This window comes from Heterocephalus glaber, unplaced genomic scaffold, assembly GCF_053883595.1.
Source record: "Heterocephalus glaber isolate CG9 unplaced genomic scaffold, H.glaber_assembly_v1.0 deba00001613, whole genome shotgun sequence".
In the NCBI taxonomy this organism is placed as follows: Eukaryota; Metazoa; Chordata; class Mammalia; order Rodentia; family Bathyergidae; genus Heterocephalus; species Heterocephalus glaber.
The window spans coordinates 14,262,077-14,289,680 of record NW_028258384.1 but is presented as its reverse complement, the minus strand read 5'-3'; the positions used below and the strand labels follow the sequence as shown (position 1 = coordinate 14,289,680).

The following is a 27,604-nucleotide window of genomic DNA, read 5'->3' as shown; positions in this document are numbered from 1 at the left end:
TTAAAAACCCTTTTCTAATCTGTAACCATAGATGGAGTCAAACGGACTCCATTTGATGTCCAAATGTTTAACCGTGAGTTTCTATTTGTTCCATAGTGTCCTACTGCCCTCCTATGAAAAGATTTACTTGCAAAATTGGGGACGATTTTCATATTACTACAAAGACCAAAGTGAACTTTACCTGTTGGAACTACATCAGGACTCCCTGACCTGATTAGCCAAGAAGTGGATCCTGTTGCATGGTATGATGAAATACCTGGGAGGACAAATTCAGCAATGCCAGTAGTTATAAAACCAAAAGGCCCCAGCAGATTTCCTAATCAAAAACAATATCCAATCAAAGAATATGCCCATAAATTCTTCCAGCTTCTCATAGACAGATTTCTCAAGAACAGCTTTCTGTTGGCTTGCCAGTCCTTTTGCATTAATTACAGAAAACTAGAAGTCTTGATTCCTCATCAGGTCAGGTCTATTCTTCAGACAAAAGGCTACTTTTGGATGAAAACAGAATGGCTTACCAAGTATCATATCATTCTTTTGATACCCCTGAGGTTACTATAAAGACTTGCACTACTCTTAGTCATTTCTCATTTATATCTACAGGCTCAGAAGTTAGCCACTCTTGTGAACAGCTGATTTCCCAGAGCTATGCAAGTAGACAGGACATCAGTGACATGTCCCTTCAAGACCCGAAGGAGGCATGTTCCACTGAAGGAAATAGCTTTTTTCAAGAAGAACATGGAAAGGCAAGTTATGCAGTTATGGGTTCACAACAGGTTATTGTTGCTAAACCTTTGCTGAAAAAACAAACCTCATAGCTCTTACAGTGGCATCGATATTAGGAAGGGGCAAAAAGTTAAATATATATATATGCCTGAATTCTGCCTTTCTGGTTCTCCATGTTCATACAGAAATCTGGGAAGAAAGAGGCTTGCTAGCTAATAAGCAATAATCTATAAAGTACACAGAAGAAATACTACAATTCCTAGTGGCAGATTGTCTTCTTAAGCAGGTCAGCATCATGGGACACCAAAAGGATATGACTAAAGTCTCTTTGTGAAATAGAAAGGCTTATAGAGAGGCAAGAAGGGCAGACTTGTAGCTTTTGAAAACCCTAGCCTTATGCCCAGTCCCTGAGAAATCATGAAAACTAGTCTATATCTCCAAAAAAGATAAATGGGTTTTAGAACTAGAGGGAATTAAAAAATGACTCTGGTAATATTTAGAAAACAAACTGGTCCTTCCTCAAGGAACACAGTGAAAGGCTATAAAAATCCTTCATGATTCTTTCAAAATGGGAAGAAATATGAGAAATGGTCACTTGAATTTTCACACAGCTGATATTGGCAGCAAACATAAGACAGGACTGCAAAGCCTACCCACATTACACCTACGATAACCCTGGCAAGCCCAAATCATCCCCCTTGTTAGAACCTATATAGTAGAGAAGGACATACCCTTATTAGACTTTACCCACCTGCCACCATCTTGTGGGATTTAAACAGATATTGGTCCTGATTGACACCTTTAAGGGGTGGATTGAGGCCTTCTCTACCACTCTGAGAAGGCTATGGAGGTAGTCAAGGTACACCTCAAAGAAATTATTCCCCGGTTTGGGCTTGCCTAGTCCCTTCAGAGTGACAATGGACCTTACTTTACCTCTCAAATCACACAGGGGGTGGCAAAGGCCTTCTGGATAAAATACCATCTCTATTCTTTTTTTTTTTTTTAAAGGGGAAAGGTTTATTTAGCTCATAGTTCATAGAGGTTTCAGTCCATAATCTGCTCCAAGGCAGAGTGACACATGGCACAGGGGCATCGCAGAGGAGAAACAATTCATGGTGCCCACATGGTAGCAAAAGCAACAAGGGAGCCTTAACAGTGTCTTCCTGCCCCTTTTATCTTATCTAGACCACTGGGATCAGTGCAGTGAAAAACTACTCAGTGTGCTGGTTTAGTAATCACACACCTTTCATCCTAGGGCATACAATCTAGATTCAGCCACCTCTGAAAAAGCACCACCTATGACTGCGTGAGGCTTGGGGAAGGGGGAGAATCTAGACCCAAACCATAACAGTAGCAAGTATTCAAATGGAATGACAAAGATTTACTCATCTTGATTGTACTATTTTCCTGACCATCTCTATTCTTCATAGAGGCTTGTCCTCTGGAAAGGTCAAGACACTAAAGCAAACTCTGGCAAAACTTTGCCAAGAGATGTCTGTTTCTTGCCTCCAATTATTCCCAGAAGCCCTTGTGAGGATTCGAAACACCCCAATAGTAGATAAAATATAAGTCCATTTGAGATGTTATGTGAGAAGCCTTTTCTATCTTCTGATGCAGTAGTAGACCCAGACACCATGTGATTCTTACAGTATCTTATTAATCTAGCCCAAGTACAACCGGCTATGAAAGATATGGGAACAAAGTGTTGTCAGCTCCTGGCCCAGGGGAATGACCTAGTGTCCATCTGGGAAACCAGATATTGAATAGTACTTGAAAAAAAAGAACTCCTGTAGACCAATTAAAACCAAAGTTGAAGGGTACCTATTCAGTGGTCTTTGCCATGCTCATAGCAGTGAAGGTGACAGAGATAGTTGAATCCACCCCACTAAAATAAACCCAACTCCATCAGAAAAATCTGAAGAAAAAGACCACCCAAAAGAAGAAGATACTACTGTGAATCTCTGGAAAACCTGCAGCTCCTCTTCAAGTAACTAGACTCAAGTTCTGCTCTGAGTGCAGATAAGTAAAGTCACCATAAATAGGCAATGGTAGCCTAACTAGCATCCTTCTTTGGCTCCACAGGCTCCTGACAGGTTCACCAAAGTTCTTTTCTGTTGCCATATATAGTCACTAACTCCTTTCTCATTGTCTTCTGACAAGTTTCCCTCAATCCAGCTGGAGAGTTATGTCATCTCAAGGTGGTTAGTACATAATTGTGATGGTTGATTGAGTGTGTCAATTTGAGTAAGAGAAGCTCAACTAAATTGGCTCAGCAATTCCACATCTTGGAGTATGGAAGACCCACCCTAAGGCAGCTTGTTGCCTGGATTGTATAAAGGGGAAATAAAGAAGGATGGATCTACTTCTGTTTCTTCAGAGGAGCTCCTGTCTTCTTCTTCACCTTGGACATCTCCTGGCTTCCAACACAGACTCTTCAGCCTTCCAGCATAGACTTTTCAGTTTTTTACCTGCCTCCTGATATAGACTCTGGAGTGAGCTCCAGACCTTTGACTGAATCCTTCAGTCTCCAGTGTGCAGACCGATCCTCTGCATTATTCCACATCCGACTCTGTAGGTGGCCATTGTAAACCAATCTTGTAAATTCTTATATATTTGTATATATTGCATTGTATCTGTTTGTCTAGTAAACACTGACTGATACAAATCTTGGTATCAGAGAGTGGAGTGGATCTAGAGAAACAGAATTATAAAGATGAAATTCTTTAATGGCTTTAGGGGTTCCTGGAGTCAGCTCTCTAATTTGATGAGCCTTGAAGACTCCATGGTCTCTCCTTCTAATTCTGTGGAGAATAGTGATAGTCTTTGGTGTGACCTGTTCAAAGTAATGTGCAATGTAGATCTATTTGATTATCCTAATTAACCAGTTGTGAGATGTAGGAATTTGGTGACTCCATACATGAAAGTTTTGAATATTTTTGGAAGAGTGGAAAATATAATGATGCTGGCTGGTTGGTCTTAGCATCTCTGGACAAACTAGTAAAGGAAAATAAAGAGCTCAAAGATTCAAATTCCCAGCTCAAGACACACATAAGAAATTTAAAAGTTTCTAAGTGTGTCCTGAAGGAAAATCTTCTCTGTTTTAGCTGCAGGGCTGAGATTACAGAAACCCAAACACAGGCCCTCATATTTTGATTAGCTGAACCGATAAGTTTAATGTTCAGCCTCAAAATATATCTGCAACAAAGGTGAGGGCACTGATCAGAAAAGAATAAGATCCTATAAACTGGGATGGAGATGATTTGGAGGATACTGGTGAAGTTGAGAATGTTGAGTTTCTAGATGCTAATGAGATTATTTTGCAAGAGGAAGAGATTTCCCCACATGCAATGGCAGAGGTACCCCCAACCCCACCCCCTGTGATGTTGGTCTCTTCTCACATAAATGAGGAAACTAATCCTGTTTTGATCAAGCCTGATATTGCTGACACTCCTCAGGATCCACTGTCACCACCGACTTGCCTCTAGGGTTATAACCAGGCTCAAATCACAGAAGGCTCCTAAGGGTGAGGAACATAGTATGACCTATGCAGAGGTCCACTATTTTCCCACAGAACTTCTTGTGTTTTCTAACTCTTATAAGCAGAGGCTTGATGTGCAAGTGTGGGAATGGATTTCATGGGTGGGATAATGGTGGCAAAAATACATAGTTTGTTAATATGAGACTATTAAGCAGGGACACTGAATTTAACATTGCAGCTCCTGAAGTAAAGAAAATTGTTAATAGTTTATTTGGCTGGTTGGCAGAAGTATGGATCAAGAGATGTGCTGTTGTGAATGAGTTAGAGATGCCTGATAGTCCATCATTTATTGTTGAAGAGGAGATTCAGAAGCTTGGGAAATGGGAACATTGGAGTGGATCTGTTGTGGTAAACCCAATCCTCCATATCAGGATGATCCAAAAAATGTACCCTTCACTAACACCTTGAGAAACAGATTTGTGAGGGGGGCACCAGCATCCCTGAAGAGCCCTGTCATTGCTCTTCTCTATATGCCAGACCTTACAGTGGGAATTATGGTAACTCAATTGGGAAATTTAAGGGCAATGAGCTTGATTGGATCCTGAAGTGACAGAGGTCGGGTGGCAGCACTTAATTGCCAAAGGCAGGGTGCATGTACTTACTGTAGTGGACAGCAGAAGCAGAAAAATGACTAGAATGGTCTGACATAAGTAGATTTATGGTGCTGGCTGATCAGCCATGGTGTTCCCTGAAGTAAAATAGAAGGGAAACCTACAAAATTTTTACTAGATTTATACCATCAAAAAAATTTAAAGGCAAAAGAACAGAAACATACTTCAAATTATGGTAACAAAGAATCACAGCCCCTCTACCAATTCCTAAATTTGAGCCAGTTTACAGACTCAGTACCCCTTGTTGCTTTTGCTACCATCGGCCTCCCATGAAGTGTTGCTCCTCTGCCATGTGCCACTCTGCCTTGCAGCCAGCCAATTGTGAACTGAAACCTCTACAAACTGTGAGCTAAATAAACCTTTCTCCCTTTAACTTTGGGTGTCAGATATTTTGTCTTGTCAATGAGAGTAAAGTAACTATGACAATAAGCCTCAGTAGGTAGGGCTTAATTCCCCTTTCAGCAGAAAGTAGCTACATGAAGACAGAGACCTTCATTTCCTCAACAACCCCTAAAGAATTATGAAGATTTATGTCTTCCAAACAGAAATGAAGCAGAAGATTAGAACATGGAATAGAGGCTGGAAAATAGGGTATGACCTCTCAATTATAAAGAGCTGTCAAATCAATGCCTGGATCTGACATCAGAAATGGATATAAAAGATGCCAGCCATTGACTTTTGGAGACTTATCTCTTGTTATCATAGTAGTCTATCCTGTGTGTAGGAAATATCTTTAGTTCAGAGCACCTCTGAAATTTTTCTTTTTTTACCTTTGTTTTTACCTTTGAGTAAATGTTAAACTTTTAAGCTCACTGATTGTCCTATCCAAATCTTTGAATAGGACAACAGCCTGGAACTAATGCCCCCCACAACATCCAATTCCAGGAAGGCTTTCAGCCAGATTTCAGAAGAAGGCCTGCAAGGCCAGGCAGTGTGTCTCTGAGAGGACAGTGCATGAAGTTTTGAGTGTGAGGCAGAAAGTGCACTGGAGACTCCAAGATGTTAGAAATGACAGGATCATGGAATATCTAAAGAAAGCTGCAAAGAATGAGAAAATCTGGCCCAAGAAAGAAGCCATGAGGGCTACTTCTACTGGCAGTGTCATAGGAGTGGGGCTGTACAAGCAGGTTGGTATTCAGATCTTGCCACAGATTGCCCCATGTGCTGGGCATGGAATTATGGGATTTAATGAATGTTTTGCTCTTGTTTTGGTCCTATTCCTGTCCATCCCCCAATTTCTTCCTTTTGAAATAGGAACATTTAACCTGTGCCTTTGTATGTTAGACAGTGTTTAACTTTCTTTTTTAATTTTTAAGGGTCTCACAGAAAACGGTTTGTCTTAAATCTCAGAGGAAACTTTTGAAATGGAGTTTTCAGCAATGCTAAAACTATTAGGACTTGGCAACTCTTAGAGATGGACTAAATGCATTTTGTATAAAGAGATGCATAGGCATCATTTGGAGGCCAGGGACAGAATCAAATGGTTTATATCTACATGTCCCCCTAAAGCCTCATATAGGCATAGGTGAGTGGGTTAGTCCACTGATGAATTTATTGTTAAATATGTTGTTGGGAGTTGAAACCTCATGAGGTGGTGGGTCACTGTGGACAAGGCCTTAGAAGGTTATATCTCCCTCCCTCCTTGATTCCTCTGCTTTTTGCTACTGTCATGGGCTGTTTCTCCTCTTCCATGCCTGTCTGCTATGCCACCCTGCCTTGCAGCCAACAGATTATTGACTGAAACCTCTACAAACTGTGAACCAAAATTAACCTCTTCTTCCTTAAGTTGTGGGTGTTGGGCATTTTGTCCCTGCAATGAAATAAGTAACTAAGACACTTTCCATTTCCAGAAACAAAATAAACTTAAAGGAGGAATTTGTTTTTGGCTCAGTTTCAGACTTTTCATTTCATGATCATATAGCTCTAAGTCAGAAATATCACAGGGGAAGTTCAGAGCAGAGGAAAGCTGCCCAACTCCTTGTAGCTAGAAAGCAGAGATGGTTAAAGATGTAAAGAGAGAGGAAGGATTAAGGGCAGGATATACTCTTAAACTGTATACCTTTCCAACTAGGACCTACTGCCTCCAACTAGAACCCACAGCCTAATAAGCCCATTCAGGTATGAATTCAAACTATCAATGTGGTCTTTGTCCTCATCATTCAATTCTCCCTCCAGGCCCCAACTCTGAACATTGTGCATTAAAAATCAAGCTATCAATATACCAGTCTTTGAGGAAATTCCATGTTTAAGTCATGGAATTATATATCTCACTTTCATATTTATGCACTGATGCACTAGTAGGTTGATTCCACATCTTTTTTGTTCTGTACAGTTATCCAATATGAATATGTGACCATAGAATTTTCTTTGACATATTAATTTAATTTTCTTGAAATATATACTCAGTAAAAGCATAGTTCGATAATAGGGTAGTTGTATTTTTCATTTTCTTGAGGATAGTCCCTACTGTTTACAAGAGTGTGTGTATTAATTTACATCATCACCAAGAGTATGTAAGGATTGCCTTTTGCTCCCATTCTTGTTAGCAATTGTTACCATTTCATTCTGATAGCCATTCTAACTGGGAGCTGATACCTCATCATGGTTTGCATTTGCATTTCCCATCTTATTTATGATGTTGAGCATTTTTAATAATCTTCTTGGGCATTAATATTTATTTTCAAAAAAATAGCTATTTGAGTCTGTCATCCATATTTTTCAGTCTTTATTTTTTATTAGTATGTTTGCATTGTATAATAATTATATTTTTGTGGGGAGTTGGTACATGTATATAACACAACTAAATTATTTTCTCATCCCCTTTCTCTCTTCTTTCCCCTCTCTCAATCTCCTGTTCCCCTTTCCACTTGAACCATATCTGTCTCTCTACTTCCTATTATCTACCTTTTATACAGCTCTTTATTTATATTTTGGATTTCTCATTTAAGAGAAACAACTTGATTTTTAAGCTAGTCTGTCTGATTTATTTCACTCACATTATGTTCTTAAGATGGCTCCATTTTCCTACAAATGAATCAAATTTATTCTCCTTTATGTTAGAATTGTATATATTATATATAAATTTTCACATTTTCTCTATTAATTAATCTGTTGCTGGACACATAGATTGAAAGAGTTAGCTATTACAAACTGTACATGTTAATACCATCTATTTTAAAATCATTTTTTGATATGTTTGCTATTGACTTTTTGGAGTTTGTTATATAATATGGATATCAACCTGCTGTAAAATGTTTACTTTTCAAATATTTTCTCCCATTCTTTAGGATGCTTATGCACACTGTTGATTGTTTGCTGTGCAGAAGTATTTTAGTTTGATGTAACCCTATTTCTCTATTTTTGCTTTTGTTTCCTGTGCTTTTGGGTTCTTACTCAAAATATCTTTTCTCATTCCAATACCCTGAAACATTTAATCTATATTTCTTCCAGTGGTTGTAAAGTTTTGGATTTTTACTCAGCAATTTAATCAATATAGAGTTTTTTATAAGCAGTGACAGATGTGGGTCTGGTTTCATTTATTGCATTTGGCCATGTAATCTTCCCAGTACCTTTTATTGAAAAGACCATCTTTTTCCCTATGTATGCTCTTAGCACTTTTCTTTGGTACCAATTAGCTGTAAATATGTACATTTATTTGTAGACTATATATACTACCCCATTACTCTATATATCTGTTTTTTTATTACTGTAGCTTTGTAGTATATATTTAAGTGAAGTTGTGTTATTCCTTTTGCTTTGCTATGTTCTTTTTGTTCAAGATTACCGTATTAGTTATGGTTCTCTAGGGGAATATACATATTTCTTTGGTAGACTTTCAGGATTAAAGGCAGTAGTGCTCATCTATGTGCTTGAAGGCCAGAGGATCCAGAAGCTGGTCATTCCAACAAGCTGGAAGCTCCAGAAAAAAGATCAAAGATGAAAATGAAGGCCTGAAAGTTCCCTACAGAGTTGATATTATGAGTGTGTATTGCAAGGCTGAAGAAACAGGAGTCTGATCCTCATAGGTAATGGCAATAGCAAAGGATGCACCCACTCAAGCATAAAGGAGCTTTTCAAATGTAGGCTGACTTCTTCCTTCTTTCCCTTTTATAAATCAAGGTGCCTCTCACTCCCTCAGTTTGCTGATCTATCTGCCAATCACCTCTGGAAAGACCCCACAGGCACATCCAGAAGTATGATTTACTATTATTTTAGGCATTTCTCAATCTGTTCAAGCTTATAGTCATGATTAAAGGGCACAATTACTTTGGTCATTTATGGATTTATGTAGTTATCTATGAATTTTAGGATTGTTTTCTACTTCAGTGCAGAATGTAGCTAGTATGTTGAAATTTATTGCATTGAATTTGACCACCTTGAGTAATATGGTTTTTTATAATATTGATTTTTCCAATCCATGAGTATGAGATTATTTTCCATGTGTGCTGCGGGAAGGATCTCTTCTATTTCTTTGACACCTATAACACTCCTTGTAAGTCAGGTTGTGGTAATCCATTTTCTTAGCTTTGTTTACCTGGCTATATATTAATTTCTCCATCTTCTCAGAGAAATGGCAGTTCACATTTTCTTCTTTCTGTGCTTTAACTGTATCACAGCACTTCATTCAATTCTGCCAAGATTTTGTTGAGAAATGCACTGGTAATTTTATTGATGTTTCCTCACACAGGATGAATCAGTTACTTTTCTTGCTACTCTCAAGATGCTCTCTTTATCACACTTTGTATAATTTGATTAAAATGTGCTACTGAAACTCTTTTGACTTATCTACTTGGAGTTCTAAGAGCTTCTTTTATTTATAAGTCTATGTCTTTCCTGAAAGTTCAGAAATTTCTCCAGTTGTCTTCATGAAAGCTCTCTGCCTTTTACTTTTTTTCTCCTTTGGAGATTGCAGTTAGACGAAGATTTCAAGCCTTGAATTACGTTCACTTTTTTATTATTCTTTTGTTCCTATGAACTATGCTTAAGTTCACAGACTCTTTACTTATTAAAATATACTGTTAATTCCCTCTCATAGATCTTTCAAATTAGTTATCATATTTGAAAGCTACAGAACTCTTTTGGTTTTTCTTGTAGTTTTTTTCCTTTTTATTTTATTTTACTTTTCTTTATATTTTAATTCTTTCATATATTGTTTGTCTCTTTTGTACTAATCATTTTTATTTTATTTACTTTTTGAACATATTCCTGAAAGTTGTTTAAAATTTTTGTCTTGTAAGCCTAAAACTTGTTCTTTAGAATCAGTTTCTGGAGATTTATTTTGCCCATTTGAGGAAAGCATATTCCTGTTTTTTTTTAAATTATATATTAATTGGTACATTTTAGGTATACAATACATTTACATTTATCATTGGGTGTTTGTACCTGAACATGATGTATCTTAGTTCTTATTTTTTTTCCCCATTACCTATGCACCCTTCACCCCCACCACCCTTCCCTATTTACATAGATTTCGTTTCCATTTTGTTTTTCTTTCAAATAATTTTTCCTTTCCTTTCTTCCCTTTCCCCTTCCCCTTGCACTACCCCTCCACCTTTGGACCTTTTCCTATTTCAAATTATCAATTATTCATTTTAATCATTTTCATCCTTATTTACACTTTCACTTTCTCATACTAGAGATATTATTTGGTATTTACACATGTGTGTCCTATTTATTTCAGTTAAGAGTATGGCCTCAATATGCATCCATTTAGCTATAAATGACTCTAGTTTCTCATTCTTTATGGCTGAGTAGTACTCCCTTTTATTAAAAAAAACGCATCTTCTTTATCCAGTTTCCAGTTGATGGGCACTTGGGCTGTTTCCAATCCTTAGCTATTACAAATTGTGCCTCTATAAACATAGGTGCACATATATCACTGTGGTATGATTCTTTTAATTCTTTGGGGAAGATACCCAGTAGGGGAACAGCTGGGTCATATGGGACCTCTAGTCCTAGTTCTTTGAGGTATCTCCATACTGACTTCCACAGTGGTTGCACCAGTCTGCACTCCCATCAACAATGGAAAAGGGCTCCTTTCTCTCCACACCCCCTCCAGCATTTGTTATTGGTTGATTTCTTGATAGCAGCCATTCTTTGTGGGGTGAGGTGGAATCTCAGTGTTGTTTTCATCTGCATCTCTTGAATGACCAGTGATGTTGAACATTTTTGCATATATTTATTTGCTGTTTTTACTTCTTTGTCTGAGAAATGTCTGTTCATTTTGGATGCCCATTTTTGAATTGGGTCTTTGAATTTGAGGGGTCTGATTTTTTTCAACTCTTTATATATTCTAGATAGTAGACCTTTGTCTGAGGTACAGCTGCTACAAATTTCTGGAAACATTAGCCATAGCAATTAGACAAGAGAAAGAAATAAAAGGAATAAAGATAGGAAAGGAAGAAGTGAAATTGTCATTATTTGCTGATGATATGATACTTTACATAGAAGACCCAAAAAACTCGGTCAAAAGCCTTCTAGACCTAATTGACAGATTCAGCAGAGTAGCTGGATAGTCCTGATTTTTTAATGCTTTGTGATCTTTAATTGAAAACTGGACATTTAGCAGAACAGTCTCCTCTTTTCGGATTTACATAAGGACTCTGTATAGGAGATATCTTTTATTCATCTGAACATGAATGTTTTATGTGTTTTCAGGCCTTTTCTACACTTCCACCTTCCTTCAGCCTGTGTGTGTGTGTGTGCACATGTGAACGCATGCATGCGTGTATGTATGTACATCCTTTAAAGCCACTGTTCAATATACAGGGTCCTTTCAAATGTATTGATTTCCCTAAGTCTCACTCATGCTACTTTGGGTGCCTTAGATATTATGTTCCATTCTTTTGCCCGTCATTTCTTGTTCTGTTTTCTAGGAGTCTTTGTCTCCCATCAATTTTCATTCACTACCGCACTCCTTTGACTCCCTTCTTTGCTTGTAACACAATATACAAACTATACTGCTGTTCTTTTCTGAGAGTCAAGTCAGGCAATACTGAGATGAGTTATTTGGGTGGAAAACAGGCCAGAAAATGTCAAACAATTTCTATTCTTTTTCCTGAATCATCTTAAGAGAGGAAATGGAGAAATGAGTCTTCTCTTTCAGACAGCAACATGACACTCTGGGGGAGGGGATATGGTAACAGGAAGCATAAATGCCACACAGTTTACTGTGCTGAGTGTGACTTTTTCATGGTTAGTCATTTGTTTAGTTACTGTATATCCTTGACCTAGTCTCACAAACAACTTAATTTTAGTTGTATACTTCATATTCATATGTGAGATCCAAATTTAATAACCATCTTAGTATTAAACCATAGGAAGTGAGATTCACACCTACTTAGTCATTATGTCTTAGATAAGATAATTTGTTCTGTGAATTATCAAATTAATATAATAGTGGAGCTTTTCAATGCAACACCTTGCTAATATCACTGGAGCTATTGTTGTATGATTTTAATATATTTTATGGAAAATATTGTTGGTTTCTTTGTGTTTCTGGGTAGCAGTAAAAACAGACATTAGGAAATAGACCTTTGAAATTACTTTTGCTATAAAATGTTTTGTGATAGCTTAACTTTGACAAAAAATAGAAGGCATTGTCTTACACAATTGTTGCAAGTGTTATTGAAGCATCCTATTCAGATGGATTTTTGTTAATATAAATCAGGGAAAAATGAAGTACATGCATTTTCTAAAGGCATTACTGAGTAGCCTGAGTGAAGCTTTCAAGTCTTGGTGTAAAAATACAGCCCTCATTATTTCTTATTGTCAACAAGCAAAGATTTTTATATACCAAGAACACAAGTTCAAATGATGAAATGATTATTGTTTGTAATTACAGAATTAACTTAGGTTGTATTTTATGTGATACATATCTTGGCCATTTCCCCATGACCTATGTATTTAAATTTATTCACATATTTATTGACTGCTGTCTAGAGGAGAATTGTGAATTCAGGCTTCCCTATTTCTTTATGTGTGATTTTGATAAAATTTTTAACTTTCTAAGTCTTAGTTTCTGCTCTATAGTTTATACTCTAAAAAGAGTATATTACTGACTCCATAGGGTCATAAAAAGCTGTGTCTGATACATATTAAGCATTAAATAAATATTATGTTTATTGTAAATATTTCTGTCCCCAATATATTAGGGAGTTTGTCTTTTGTCATAGTTCAATGATATAAAGGCACAGAAACAGAAGGTATTAAAATAGAATACATGACTTAATATTTAGTAACTTCTATATTCAAATAGTTTTGTATATTTCTAATTTTATTTTGTCAGGCATTTGTCATGTTTGGCAAGGGAGTTATGGGGTTAGATGACAACTCAGAATTCTTCTAATGGCACTTCCTAACTTCCCAAAGCACATTATAAGAAAGCTTATTTTATTATGGAGGAAATTAAAAATTTCACAGAAAAATTAATTTTTTTGCATTTTGTTGCTTGAGTACATGAAAAGTAACTCTCTAAAAATCCATGGGATAACTTTATTTCTTAAATAAAAAATTTTCACTGTTGCTCTTTCATAGAGTTGTTAAAGCGTAATTATTTGCTTTTCCTGGCACATGGAATGCATTCATTAAATGCCTGGTGAATGTATTAATTTATGTGCATATTTTAATGCTAGTACTAGTGAAATTTGCTACATTTATTTCACAGGAAATGGATGAAGTTAATGTCAAAAATAAACAACAGTCTTAAACTTTGCTTTTGCAATGATAGCTGCAGTGTAAATTGAGAAACACAGTTATGTGGGAAATATAATTTTACTGGTGAAAATTAAACATTAAAAACTGACAATAGTGAATTTTCTCTAAATAAATTATGCATCCTTATGTGTGAATTATGACTGTAGAAAAGGAACACAAGTGATGCGTTCCACAAATATTGTCTGAACAAAACTAAAAATAAATGTAATTTATGTATATACATATGTTTTGGGCAAAGAATAACAGATTATTTATGTTCTTAAAGCCAGATTAAATTGGAATCTAGTAAAATATATTTTCTAGACTGAGTTGAGTATTTTCTCTTCCACAGTAATTATGAATTTGATGCCTAGATATCTAGGTAAGGCAAAGAAAACAAATGAAATGAAATGAAAATATTTGAAATGAAAGAGCCAAATATCCAGGCAGATGTATAAGAATGAAGCAGAGTGGAATTGTAGGACTGTTGGGCTCTTGCTAGATTATATTGATTCTTATTTGCTCCAAACTGCACTCACTTTGCCTTTGACTAAGGTGGCATTGATCTGCATGATGACTGACTCTATGCAGTAGGCACTGCTGCAGCCCTGTTTTGTGAGAAGCTCCATACATAGTGCTCCTCCACCCAACACATATATTAAAAGAGAAGTTAACCAAAATATATGTTATGCCTTCTTTTTCTTTTAAGATCTGAAGATCGCTGTGCAAAGGACTATCAGGATCAACCTTCTGCAGCCTCATAAGCCACTCGGATAGACTGTCATTTATGAGTTCCACCAAATAGATCCCTGTTTTGTAACTCTGTGATCTGTATATGTCCCTGAGCTCTTTCATAAGTCTATCTGAAGCTTGCACAGACACAAACACTGACACCATTTAAATGGTCTTGCCTTTGAGTCTTCCTAATTTTCTCTAATATTGCCAAATTTTCTTTTTCAATTCCTTCATCCTCTGACTATTTCCCACTAATAGGCTCTTCTTCATTCATCTCGTAGTGATCCAAGTCTTCTACATCTTCAGGCATCTCTTCCTCTTCCTCCGCTTTTGAAGTCATTTCTTCTGTTGTCCGATTCTGACCTGTGGGTAGTGGCTGATCTAGCATCTCAACATCCAGGGGCTTAGAGAGGTTATATAATCTGCAGAGTTCACATATCAACCACTTCAGTTGCTGATGAAGCAAACTGTTGCTCTTCATATCTTCTAGACATTCCAGAATGGATGTCAGATTTGGGTCATCAGAGTCCACAAACCATGAGAAAATTGGCTGGTACACTCCTCCAAAGGAAGACAGCTAAATATGTTGACTCTGTGTAGCTAGACCAATGTTGCTTAAAGAAAACCTTTCCAACATGCAGACACAAGCTTTGAGTGCCGTGACAACTGCACGGAGACCTTAACTCCTACATCTTTTGTGGATAACCTGACACTGACGCAGCCTCAGTTCTGACCTTTCTCCTGCTCACTTGTTCACTGAGCAGCTTGTCCCCTACCGTACTCTTCCTGATCAAAACATGCACCGCCACCCCTTGCCATCTCTTCCTTGAAAAGTGAAGTCTTGAAGCAGGCAAGTCAGCATCAGGTCACTGAAGCTGCAATGCCACAGTGACTTACCTAATATTGAGCCCATGGGTTACAAGGATTTGCAAAATACTGTTCCATTTAGAGCCAATAAAAGTTTAACCGATGTTCAATGTTGGTTTAGAAAATTTAGGTCTTCTAAACCCAACTTTTCCAGGTCTAAAACCATTTCACAGTATTGTCAAAATAATGTCCAGAAACCTACTCATGAAGTTGTTAAAGTTGGTAATGTTCATGTGAAGCCATGGACTTTCCTGAGCTCTAGTCCTTGTTAGCAGAGGCTCCCGCTCTAGTGCTCGTTCCCTTGGGGGGTGAGGCTTGTTGGGCTCACTGCTGCTTGTTGATTCAGTGTTTTTCATACAGAGGAGCCATGGGGTAGAACTGGAAAGTATTTAAAGTCATTTGACCTTTCCATTTATTAATGGGGTGTTGCAATTATTTGTGTAAGCTAATAAACTTATAAATTGACTGTCATAAAGACAGACTCCTTAACAAAAGTTACACAATTAAGTACAAAAAGATAATTAATTTGGAGACTACAAATTTTTCCTATACAGTAGTTATAACAATGGCCTTTGCATTAAAAGTTAATAGGAGCTCTATCTTTATTAATTCCTTTATAAAACCTGATCAAATCAAGGTACTCTCCATCTTATTGACTTACCTGAATCAGTACTGTTTAGTAATATTTTTATAAACCCAAGTTCAATAAAAATGTTCTAGCTAATAAGCACTTTTAAAAGGACATCCAGAAGCACATTTTTCTGCACAAACCAGCCACCAAGTTGAAAAGTTTTTCTTATGAATTTGCTTTAAGATTCAGCTCTTACCTTGGTACTCCTGAGACTGGCTTCTGCATTGCTGTGGTGCTTATTCTGGCTTCAGTGCAGAGGAGAGAAGGTAAAGGTTTTCTGGCATTCTGCTCACTTGATTGCCAGTCACTCAGAGAACCAGTGAAGGGGCAGAGTTCTTCAAAACAAAGTTCTCTGAGCCAAAAGCTAAACCTTGACCTCGCTATAGATGAGGGGCAGCTCTGCAGAATGATGGCTGCACATTTGGTATGCTTTTTTTTTTGGATTTTTTTCATTGTGGATTTATTTGGCAACGTACAGTAAATTTTGTAAACATGCATCAAGTCTATTAATAAAGAACCATTGAAAAAAAGAATGAAGCACAGAATTATGGAAAGACTAGGCAGAGCATCAAAAGTCTGAACATGTATTCAGGAGAAACCAAAATGGAAAAATGTTTCAATCTGCACCATTATACAGTATATCATATTATAAAATATTATATTAATTCAGAGAAAAAAATTATATTCTCTAAGTACAATGACTAAATAGGTGTGAATCTTATTTCTTATGGTTTTGCCATACAATTGTTATTAAATCTGGACCTCATGTACGTTTGTGAAATATTTAATTGAACATGTGAGGCAGACAACAGAACCACTGAGCTAAATCCCTGGCCCCACTTATTGAGCATATATTGTGGGTATAATTTAGGTTTCCACAGCACAAAATATTTCAAGATCCACTATTTACCAGTATGGAATTACAAAAAGATCTAGACTTAGCATTTTGCTAGTCTTCTGACAGGAATATTAAAATAAAACTATTAGAATCTATTACTTTAAGGTCATGCATTTAAAAAATTCTTAGAACAGTAGGATTTTAATTTAGTCTTTTGATATAGTCAAAACCTAAGCTGAAAGTTTCAATACTTCTTAAAATAAGTCTATTGTTTCTTGAAGATATGATATATTTACCATATATTAGTGATTTTAAATATTTCCATTTCTTCTTTAGATTAGTACTTTATCCTCTTGTATTTATTTTACAAAAATTAATAAGCTAACACTTATGAACATAGGTAATAAAACCATTATCTTCTTTCCATTCAATTATTAGATTGAAAGTAAGAATCATTATTGACAGGGGTCATAAAAAGTTTCTAAAAGGGACCTAAAAGGGATGCTGTCAGTAAAGTGAGATGCTTAAATAACAGTATATTCTATATTCATGTTATCTATCATAATAGTCCTGTCAAAAACCGTAACATGAAGTTTGCTAATCCAGAATTTGTAATATTTGAAGAAAGTGAAAGACAGATAATGTTGAAAATATTTTACTAGAAAAATTAATGACAAAAGAAATGAAATACCAAATAAAATATATGATTTTAATAATATTAGACACACAATATCAAAATATAATCTTAGTATAAGTAGACAAGAATAGCTTCAGTTTTGAAATACTTATTAAAATGATTCTTGAGTAGATATTAAATTAATATTCCTACTTGGACATATGTATTGAACATATTTTGATTTCTTTTCAAAATATTAAAGAAATCAGAATTCCATTAATATACAGTGTTATATAAGACAAATTGATGAAGAGAAATCAAATTTGAATTAAAAATTTGTTTTTCTATGGTGTAAAAACATTATATTCGCTCTGTGTTCATACCTGCAACAATTGATAATACAAGAATAGCTTTGATAAGCCTTGATTTTAATCAAAGAAAGTTAAGAAGCAGATACAAGAATTTCAATTCTTTATGTTAAAGCACGGTATTAGTTCATTTTCTATTACTATAAGAAAAACCTAAGGCTGAATATTTTATGAAGAAAAGAATTTTATTTCACAGTTTTGGAGGTTAAAGGTTGAAACAACATAGCAACTCAGGTAAGAATCTATTTTGGCTGCATCATAACATGGCAGATGGCATCATCATTGGAGTACATTGGAGAGGAAGAGCTTCTGTAGCTAGATAGTCCCCTGAGAACTACATTAATCCCTTTCATTGGTATGTCCCCAATGACCTAGTAACCTTCCACTGGGTCCCATATCTAAACAACAACAACAACAACAAAAACACCACAACCTCTCGAGATCATTAGTCTGAAGATCAAGCTACCAACAAAGATCCTTTGGGGGTCAACATATATACTATATCTAATTCATAGCAAGTAATCGTTCTGTTATACAACACATTCTAAATACAATCTCAATATCTATAATAATTATAATAGGCTGGTGATATAACTCAGTGGCAAAATGCTTGCTTAACATGTATGAGGCCTTGGGTTCAATCCCTAAAAGTGCAAAATTAAATAAAACATAATAAAATTAATTATAAATATAGCTACTATTAATTACTTTCTATACGACATGTACTTATCAAAAAAGTGTATATAAAGTAATTCATTCAGTGCTCCGACATTTTCATCATCTTAATTTCATTGATGAGGAAACAGACTGTGGAGAATGATTATGTAAATTGTTGAAAAGTCAAAAACATGTTAAACAAAATAAACAGTGTTTGAGTCCAGACAGTATTTTTCTAGAGCACCAGTCTTAATATCTAAATAAAATCTCTTACCATTCTAGAATGTCTAATTTGCCTTTTTTTGATTAATTTTGAAAAATAAATCCAAATTAATGACTAACCATATATTAAATTTAGCCAGATTGTGACTAATTATAAGCTAGAATATGCTAGATTCAGGTATCTCAGAATTTGTAGGCTTGTAGTCCTGATTTTCATATATATATATATTAAAAATAGCAGTTGCAGAAGTTTGTACAGAAAAGAAAAACTTAAAAAACCCTACTGGGTTCCACACTGCCATCACATAGCCATGTTTTGACTCAGCTGCAAAAGAAGTGGCAATGTATCTGAAAAATACATCCTCTCACCTCTCAATTTAAATTCTAAATTCATTTGAGACACACTGAACACAACTTCTTTTTCGAAAGGCTACCTGCTTTCTTCCTAACTGAATGATTTCCTAAGCCACCTTTAGAAATTTATTCATCCACTTAGCAAATGTTTCTGAATGTTTACTCAAAACCTAAGAATACACATCTTCTTTCATCTATGGTTTTATGTAGTGAAATATTGTATCCCATGTAGTTAAAGTAAGGGAATTTTTTTAAAAAATAATATTTTTGAATAAGCAGCAAACTTAGTTTCACAAGTTTACACACAAACATTCTGAAAAACATTATATATTAAAATTTATATTTATTGTTAATATTTGTTTTAATTATTAGATTATAATTGACTATTATTCTATAGCAACCAAATTAAGAAATATTTTGGAGCTATTTCTCTAATTTCTAATATCGTCAACATGAAAACAAGTATGAATGAACACCATGTCAATTAAAGCCATTGATTTTTAAGTGGGAAATTATCACTCCTATGGCCAAGTAATGCAAGGATTGAAGAATATGTCTGGAGGTAATTGAATAAAAATTGAACATTTTTGTGTTTCAGTAAAAAGGAAGTAGTGAAAACACAACCCTATTCAGAGATATAATTATTATAGTTTGGACTGGATATGTTCCCGCAGGTCTCATATGTTGAGGGTTGGTGCCCAGCTGGTGGCAATATTGGCAAGTAGCAGAAACAGGAGGTGAGACCCTCTTTGAGCAAATAGGTATTTGGTGCCTTGAAGGTTTCAGCGTGTCCCTGGCCCCTTTCTCCTTTCTTTTTGTTCTCTTCACATCGCTGCCTCCCCCGCCCCATTCTCTTGCTCTCCTTCTCCCCCCTCCTCTCTTTGTGTCCTGGTCACCAACAGATGATCAGATTTGCTCCACCATGTGCTTCCACCATAATGGACAGCCACATTTTAGGCCCAAAAGCATTCAGGCCAAGAACTGTACATGAATCATCTGAAACAGTGAGCCAAAATAAATCTTCAATCTCTTTAAGTTAATTTTCTTAAGTTTTTTGTCACAGTGAAGAAAAGTAGAATAGTATAATGCTCATGCCCCTTGAGTAGGATAATAAATGAGGCTATTTTACTATTCAGACTAGGATATAAGCTAGACTTTATCCTTCAACTAATGACATTTTCAATAAAGACTTAGTCTGAACTTAGTTGGGATGTGATTTGAGTTCCTCTCCAAAGATCATGAACACTGTTCACATGTACTGTATAGAGGTAGAGAGTGCCAGAAGGCATAAGTAGAAATGCACAGATGACTCTTTCCAAATCAACAGTTCAGAAGAATATTTAAGACTTTATTCAGTAAGAGTTTATTACTAAATAGCACCTCATAAGAAGACCAAGGAAAGGAGAGGAGGGAAAATGGATATTTTAAAGCCGAAAGATTTCTATTAAATCTTTCACAAGTTCTTATTCAGGAAACAATAAAAATAAAATAAAATAATGGAAAAATACTGTGATATTAGTTGTGGGTTGAGGTTCCATATACAACATTATTTAGAAGCCATCCTTGAATTGCATCAACAAAATTGATTCTAGTGTATTTGTATTGCAACAATTATATGTACTCTCTGTACAAGAAAGTGGGATTGCAGATCACACAGACCTGTGTGTGACAACCAATAATAAAAGTGGATAAACAAATGAAAGGCCCTATTCTGAGTGGTTGTGTTGGAAATGATTTGTCTCCTTTTTTCTCCTGGGTGTAAACACAACAAGGACATGAGAAAAAGTAAATGAGTAAAAATTAAGTGCAAAGTTTCACGCAATACAGTTTAATTTATGGAGGAGCAGAAAGTAGATCTGTACCCATAAATTCCCAAGGTAGTTCTTGCTTAAATGGATCATTCACAGGTTATTTGAGACTATATAAGAATTTGGACTTAAATTCAATTTTATTTTGTGGGCTTTGAATGTTAATATATAGTAGGAAGGTTATCATTGAATTCCACTATTAATATATTCTATATAAACAGATTCAATAAAATATTATGTACAAATTGGCATCATATTTTACATGGGTAAGTAATGTAAGGAACTGAAACTAGTAAAGTTTATCTACTTTAACAGATTATTTTGCTAGCACTTACCCAGAATGATAGAGATCACAAAATGTACTAGATAAAATTGTCTTCAGCTCCACAGAGAGACTTATAAATTATGACCCTTGATAATATACCACTCTCCTGGTGGCATACAAATAAAAAGTATTGATTATAATTGGCATCAGTTTTGTAAATATGTAAAGTTTTATAAATATGTAAAGTTTTATAAATATGTAAAGAGTGTATATCAAAGCCAAGTGTTTCTTATATATAAGTGAATAAATGCATGTTCCATACTTTTATGAAACTCAGAGTGTATCAAAATAATTCCCTAATCTCTGATAACTGAGATAGTAATTAAGTGACTAATGAGTGGGGAGGACATATAGAGTGGATATGGTGAACAAAGGGATGGTTTACACTACAGGTGGGTTAGACTGGGATCATACAAAATTTCATTATACTATGCAGAATGGCACAAATTTAAAACTTATCAATTGTTTCTTTTTGGAATTTACCAGTTAAGATTTTTGGATTATGTTTGACAGAAAGTACTTGAAACTATGGAAACAGAAGTCACAAATAGGAAGTGACTAATATATTAAACGAAATAGACCTTAAGTCAAAAAATGTTAAAACTACAAAGAACATTATATATTTTAAAAGACAAATATATTAAGAAGGCAGAATAATTATAATATGTATATATCAACCAACACAACAATAAATTATCTGAACCAAAACTTGACAGAATTACAGAATTAAATACGTAGCTTCATGTTAATAGTTGATGTCTTCATCATCAACTTTCAATGACAAAACACTTGGAAAAACTAAGGAAATAGAGGACTTAAGAAACACTGTAAACTAACAAGACCTAAAAAATTTATACAATACTGACCACAAAACAACTGAAGAAAACACATTTATCTGCTGAGAAGGTTCTGTTCTACTTCTAGTCTCCTGATAGCTTTTTCCATGAAGAGCTGTAGAATTTAGTCCAATACTTTTTCTCCACCTAGTGACAGGATCATATGGCTTTTTCCTTTCCTCTGCTAAAATGATGACTTTTGGGGGTGGATCTTCCAATGCTGAACCAACACTGCCATGCCTGTAATAAAACCACTTTCTCCATACTGCCAGATCTGACTTCTAATTGTTTTGTTAAATAAATTTCTATCTATGTTCATACTTTTTTGTTCTATTATCTTTATCCAGTTTTAGTATTAGCACAATGTTGATTTCCTAAATTGAGGGGAGAAGCATTCCTTCTTTTTTCTGCTTTAAATGTTTGACATAATTTATCAGTTAAAATGTATGAGTCTGTTATTGTCATATAGGTAAGTTTTCAAGGTAAGAATATACTTTCTTTAATAGGTGCTATTCAAATTTTATATTTCCTCCAGAGTTAGTTTCATTAGTTTATCTTACAAGGTACTTCTTAGAAGTTGTCAAATTTACTTCAAAAAAGATTTTTGTAACGTGCTTTCTATATCCTTTTAAATTCTGTAAAATCTGTAGTAATGTCTCCTAGATCTTGATATTGTAATTTTAAAACTGTATAACTGATATTGTGTAATGGGAAGAAAAGGTCTAAAGGAGCAGGGGAAATGGGAGGGGTAAAGGAAAGGAAAGAATGGAAAAGAAAAAATATGAGAAAAGGAAAAAAATGGAAACAGTCTTTGCAAATAGGGAAGGGTGAGGGGGGTGAAGGGAGGGCAGGGGAATGGGGAAAAAATAAGAACCAAGATACTCATGTAATGGTACAAGATCCCAATGATGAATGTAACTGTATTTTATGGCTATCATGTACCAATAAACTTAATGGGGAAAAGAAAGAAAACACATTTATTTCAAGTACACATGGAACATCAGCAAGGAAAACTAGACCTGGAGAACGTGAAATATCTGTACATGGGCCATCGTTTCAATGTCCAGTATAAGAGAAGACGGAGGGAGGGAGAGAGAGAGAGGAAAGATGACTCTGAAAATAAATTAAGTTTACTCTCTGACCATAGTGAGATAACTAAAACTAAATAACATAAGGAAAAGTAAAAAGTTCACCAATATGTGGATATCAGTCAGTGCTGTTAGACAACCAGTGAGGTCAAGCAATCACAAGGGAAATTAGAAAATACTTAAAAAGAACTTTAAAAAGAACATACTTAAAATTAAGTGACCTAGTGAAAGCAGTGACTTGATGTGATTTTATGGTCATAAACCCAAACATTATAAAAAGAGAGATCTAATACCATAGCTTTCCATTTTAAGGAAATAAAAAAAGAAAGCAAACTGAAGACAAGTTCAGCAAGCTCAGCAGCAGAATAAGAAAGTATAGACTATAGTGGAGATAGAAGGAAATAGAAAAACAACAGAAAAAACAATAGAACTAAATGTTGGTTATCTGAAAAAAAATCAATAAAATTGACTAATATTTAGTTAGCTTGATCAAGGAAAGCAGACAGGCCTCACTAAATCGGGTATTAAATAGGTGTAATTAACAGTGATCTTACAGAAATAAAATGATAATACGTGTAGATTATGAAAAACTATATGCCAATTGAGATTTATCCTGGAAAAGTTGATTAAACATTTAAAATTAAGCCAATGTGGTAAAGCATATTAATGTGATGAAGGGGAAAATCAATATGACAATTTTGATTCAGAAAAATTATATGACAAAACTCATCACTCTTACTTGATTAAAACAATAAAACAGAAATAGAAGGTATCTTCCTCAAGATAATAAAGGAGATTTATGAAAAACAACAGCTACTTTTCATACTCAAAGGTGAAAGATAATAAGACACAACCTCATTTCCATTATGAAGTCTATTAAAATAAAACTAACAAGAGAAAATAAACATTGGTGAGAAAGTGAGCAAATTATAAACTCTGATCAATGCTGGTAGATATGGAAACTGTAAACAGTATGGTAGCTCTTCAAAAAATTTACAAATAATTACTACATGATCTAGCAATTATAATTCAGTGTGCATACCCAAAGAAGTGAAGTCAAGGGCTCAAGTACATATTTGTACATTGTTCACAACAACCAAAAGGTGGAAATGTCACTTAGATCTATCAATTTATGAATGAATAAACAAAAGGTTATATATATATATGATAATCATTCAGTCTTAGAAATGATTAATATTTTAAGACATACCATAACATACATGAACCTTTAAGACATTATGTTAAGTAAAATAATCCAGACAAAGGAGAAAATGTTCTATGATTCAACTTATATGATGTATGTAGAAAAATTAAAATCTGTGGCAGAAAGTATAAAGGTGGTTATCTGGGGCTGGGGGAGGAGGGAATGGGGCTTTAGCATTTTTTGAGTTATAGTATTTCATTTGTAGATAATAAAACTTTTAGAGATGGGTAGAACTGATAATGTAAGTGTGCTGAATGCCGCAGAAACACATTAAAAATGGAGGGAGGGATGTCTTAGACAGTTTCCACAGAAAGCTCAGCATCTCACGGCCCCAGGTCCTGTGTTCTGAGCCCTGGTTATAAATTTGGCTGAGAACTTTGTTCTCCATGTCCAGGTGGTTTGTAGAGAAGGAAATGAGGCAAATCATGAATAGAGAGGTCTGTGCTCCTGTCTTGACCTACTACATCATCTTGGCACTACTACATCATCAAGCTGCACTAGCTCCAACCACAGGCTGCTGCTAACAGTTACTGAAACTGGCGAAAGCAGTTGGCTCTGACAAGCTGCAGAGGGTACTGGTGCCAACAAGACAGTGCCCACAAAACTAGCCATATTCTATTACTGATATAGTTTATATCTAGATGTTTCCCAAGAGCCTCTTGTGCTCACAATCAGGGATTTTGGAGGAAGTTTGACCATGAGGTGCTACTCCTGACTTTCTGTTAGGAGGTCAGGTCTGGCCAGGGAAGGCAGACTGCTGTAGGCACAAACTGGAAGAGTGTGTTTCTTTCCCCAGTTCTTCCCTTCTCACTCTTCTTCCAACTCACCATGACGTGAGCAACTTTCATCCTCCCACAACTTTCTGCAATGCTTTTTCTGTTTAAGCCTGCCAAATATGGAGTGGAATTTCTGAATTGTGAGCCAAAATAAACCTTTCCTTTAAGTTGAGGATGTTGGGTATTTGGTCCAAGCAATGAAGAAAGTGACTAACAATTTCTTTTTGCAGGAGCATTTCCTATGGACTAAAGACATGGTCTTGGACCTCACCTACTCCAATAGCAAACTCAACTTCCACCAGACCCAGGTGTCCTAGTGCCTGTGCACTGACCTGCTGTTCCTCATATACAGCCTAACTCCCAGTAAAGGAGCCCAACATACCAAATCCTTTAACTTCTTAAAACAACACAACCCTCTCATGTTTGTGGGCTTAATCTAGGTGAGCTGGGGCCAACATCTGTACAGAAAACATGGATCAGTTTGTTCCACATCACTCAAGATGCTAGGATTCTAGAAGCTTCCTTCACGTCTTGCTCTACCTGGAAGGAACTCACTCATGAGTATCTTTTGAGAATAACTGCTTTATTTACAGAAGTAAAGCCAGTCTGAAAGTGGTCATTGTGGGTGGCAAATGAGTATTTCTCACTTTTATTTTTTTGAAAATAAATATTATTATTTGGCGGTAGGAAAAAAGTTACTTGGGAAAAAATAATAAGTCTGTGTTATGTATATATTAACACAATAAAAATACATTGCTGAAAGAAATTCAAGTGGATGTAAATAAAAGAAAAGACATTGTGAGTTAATTGGTTGGAAGATTTAATATTTTTTAAATGGTAATACCCCATAGAGCAATCAACAAAATAAATATTATCCCTGTCAATGTCTCTACAGAACTTTTTTGTAATAGAAAACTGATTATAAATTTTGTTTATACAGTAAAACCTTGGATTGCAAAACAAGCATACAATTCTAATAAATTTTAACTTGATAAATAAGCAATGTCTTGCAAATTGCATAGTACATGATACTGAACATCACATGATCACAAGTGAACCAATGGTTATTCTTTCTCAATCTGTGGGACTGTGAATAATGTCACATTTTCAAGAAATTATCAAAAGGAGGGGAAAAAGCAAGTGTTACTGGATAGATTCCCTGTTAAACTTACAAGAAAAGAAAAAGATTCTATTGAGCTAATAGATAGAATTGATTCCATTGGTGATAGTGAAAGTCATCCTACACAATAACCCTCCTCTCTCTTGCTTCCTTCCAACCAGCCACAAAGATTTTCAAAGGTAAGTGCCAGTTCAATTGTTTATTTTTCCTTATATTTTCTTTTCTTTTTTATTTTGTATTATGTTATGGTATTGTAATCATTTTATATGAGTATTTTTGTGTTGTGGAACAAATCTTCTGAGGTTTCATTACTTCTTATTGGGAAATTTGCTTTGATGTACAAATGCTTTGGATTATAACCATGTTTTCTGAAATGGATAAAGCTTGCAAGCCAAGGTTTTATTGTAACATTTTGAATGTAATACTGAGGGGTTTTGCATAGCAAAAAAATCTTTAAAATAAAGAACAGATTCAAGGACACTTTGGTACTAGTATAAAGCTATAGTAATAAAAATAGTGAAATACTTTTATAAGGATAAACTTAAAGGCCAAAGGAGTAGAATTGAGAAATAAACATAGAACCAAACCCATATATACATGGGTTATATATATATATATATATATATATATATATATGTATATATATATATATACAGATAGATAGATAGATATAGTCAATTAACTTTTGACAAATATACCAAGAATATTCAATAGGGGAAGAATAGTTTATTCAACAAATGATACTGGAAAAACTGGCTATCCACATGTGCAAGAATGAACTTGAGCCTTTTTTTATCAAATAATGTACAAAAACATCAAATTATATCAAATTAAAGAAAACATATGTATTAATTAGATTTCAAATATGTAGATTGTACTCCATTAAAATAAGAAAATGTGCTTTGAAAGATACTACGAATAAAGTGAAAAAGACAGCACATAGAATAAGAGATATTTACAAACTCTTTATCTAATAAAGGACTTGTATCTAGACTATATAAGTAACACTTAGTTAAATAACCAAAGGATAAAAACAAGTTCATAAGTAGGTAAAGGATTTGAATAGCTATGTTTCCAGTAAAGATTAGCAAAAGGCCCAGAAACAAATGAAAACATGTTTAAAATAATTGGTCATTAATGAAATGGAAACCAAAGCCACAATGAGATACCACTTCATACATACATAGATGGCTATAATTTTTTTCAATGGAAAATAATAAGTTTTGACAATGATGTTCAGAAGGTGAAACACTCATACACTTCTGGAAAGAATGTACAATAATACAATTTTATCACTTTATTGGTTTTTATTTAAAACCAACATATGCCTGTATATTGGCTAACATTTTATTTGAGAATAAAGTGTAAAAGCTCCATAACCATGTCACAATGATTAGATGTAAAGAGGAATGTCTGCTTAATAGTTGTGTCATTTCCTTATGAGGTCATGAAAATGCTTTGGAGGTAGTAATGATTATTGTATAACATGGTGACTGTCCTAAATGACATTGAATGTTATATATTTAAATGGTTAAAATTGTAAATTTTCTGTTAAATTTTAACTGAGCTCATCTATTATGAACAATAATT

The 27,604-nt window shown here is 34.9% G+C and overlaps 1 protein-coding gene, 1 non-coding gene and 1 pseudogene across 2 annotated transcripts in view; 1 reads left to right on the top strand and 2 right to left on the bottom strand.

The window, feature by feature from the left end:
* The window catches only part of Klhl4 (kelch like family member 4), a 137,423-nt gene that overhangs the window by 78,534 nt on the left and 31,285 nt on the right, over positions 1 to 27,604 (bottom strand). The window lies entirely within an intron of this gene.
* On the bottom strand, positions 14,021 to 15,217 carry LOC106008043 (ubiquitin-conjugating enzyme E2 Q2 pseudogene; annotated as a pseudogene).
* Positions 24,380 to 24,498, top strand: LOC147822492 (small nucleolar RNA SNORA5). The gene has a single exon (XR_015445644.1). It is a non-coding gene; the product is annotated as a small nucleolar RNA SNORA5 (small nucleolar RNA).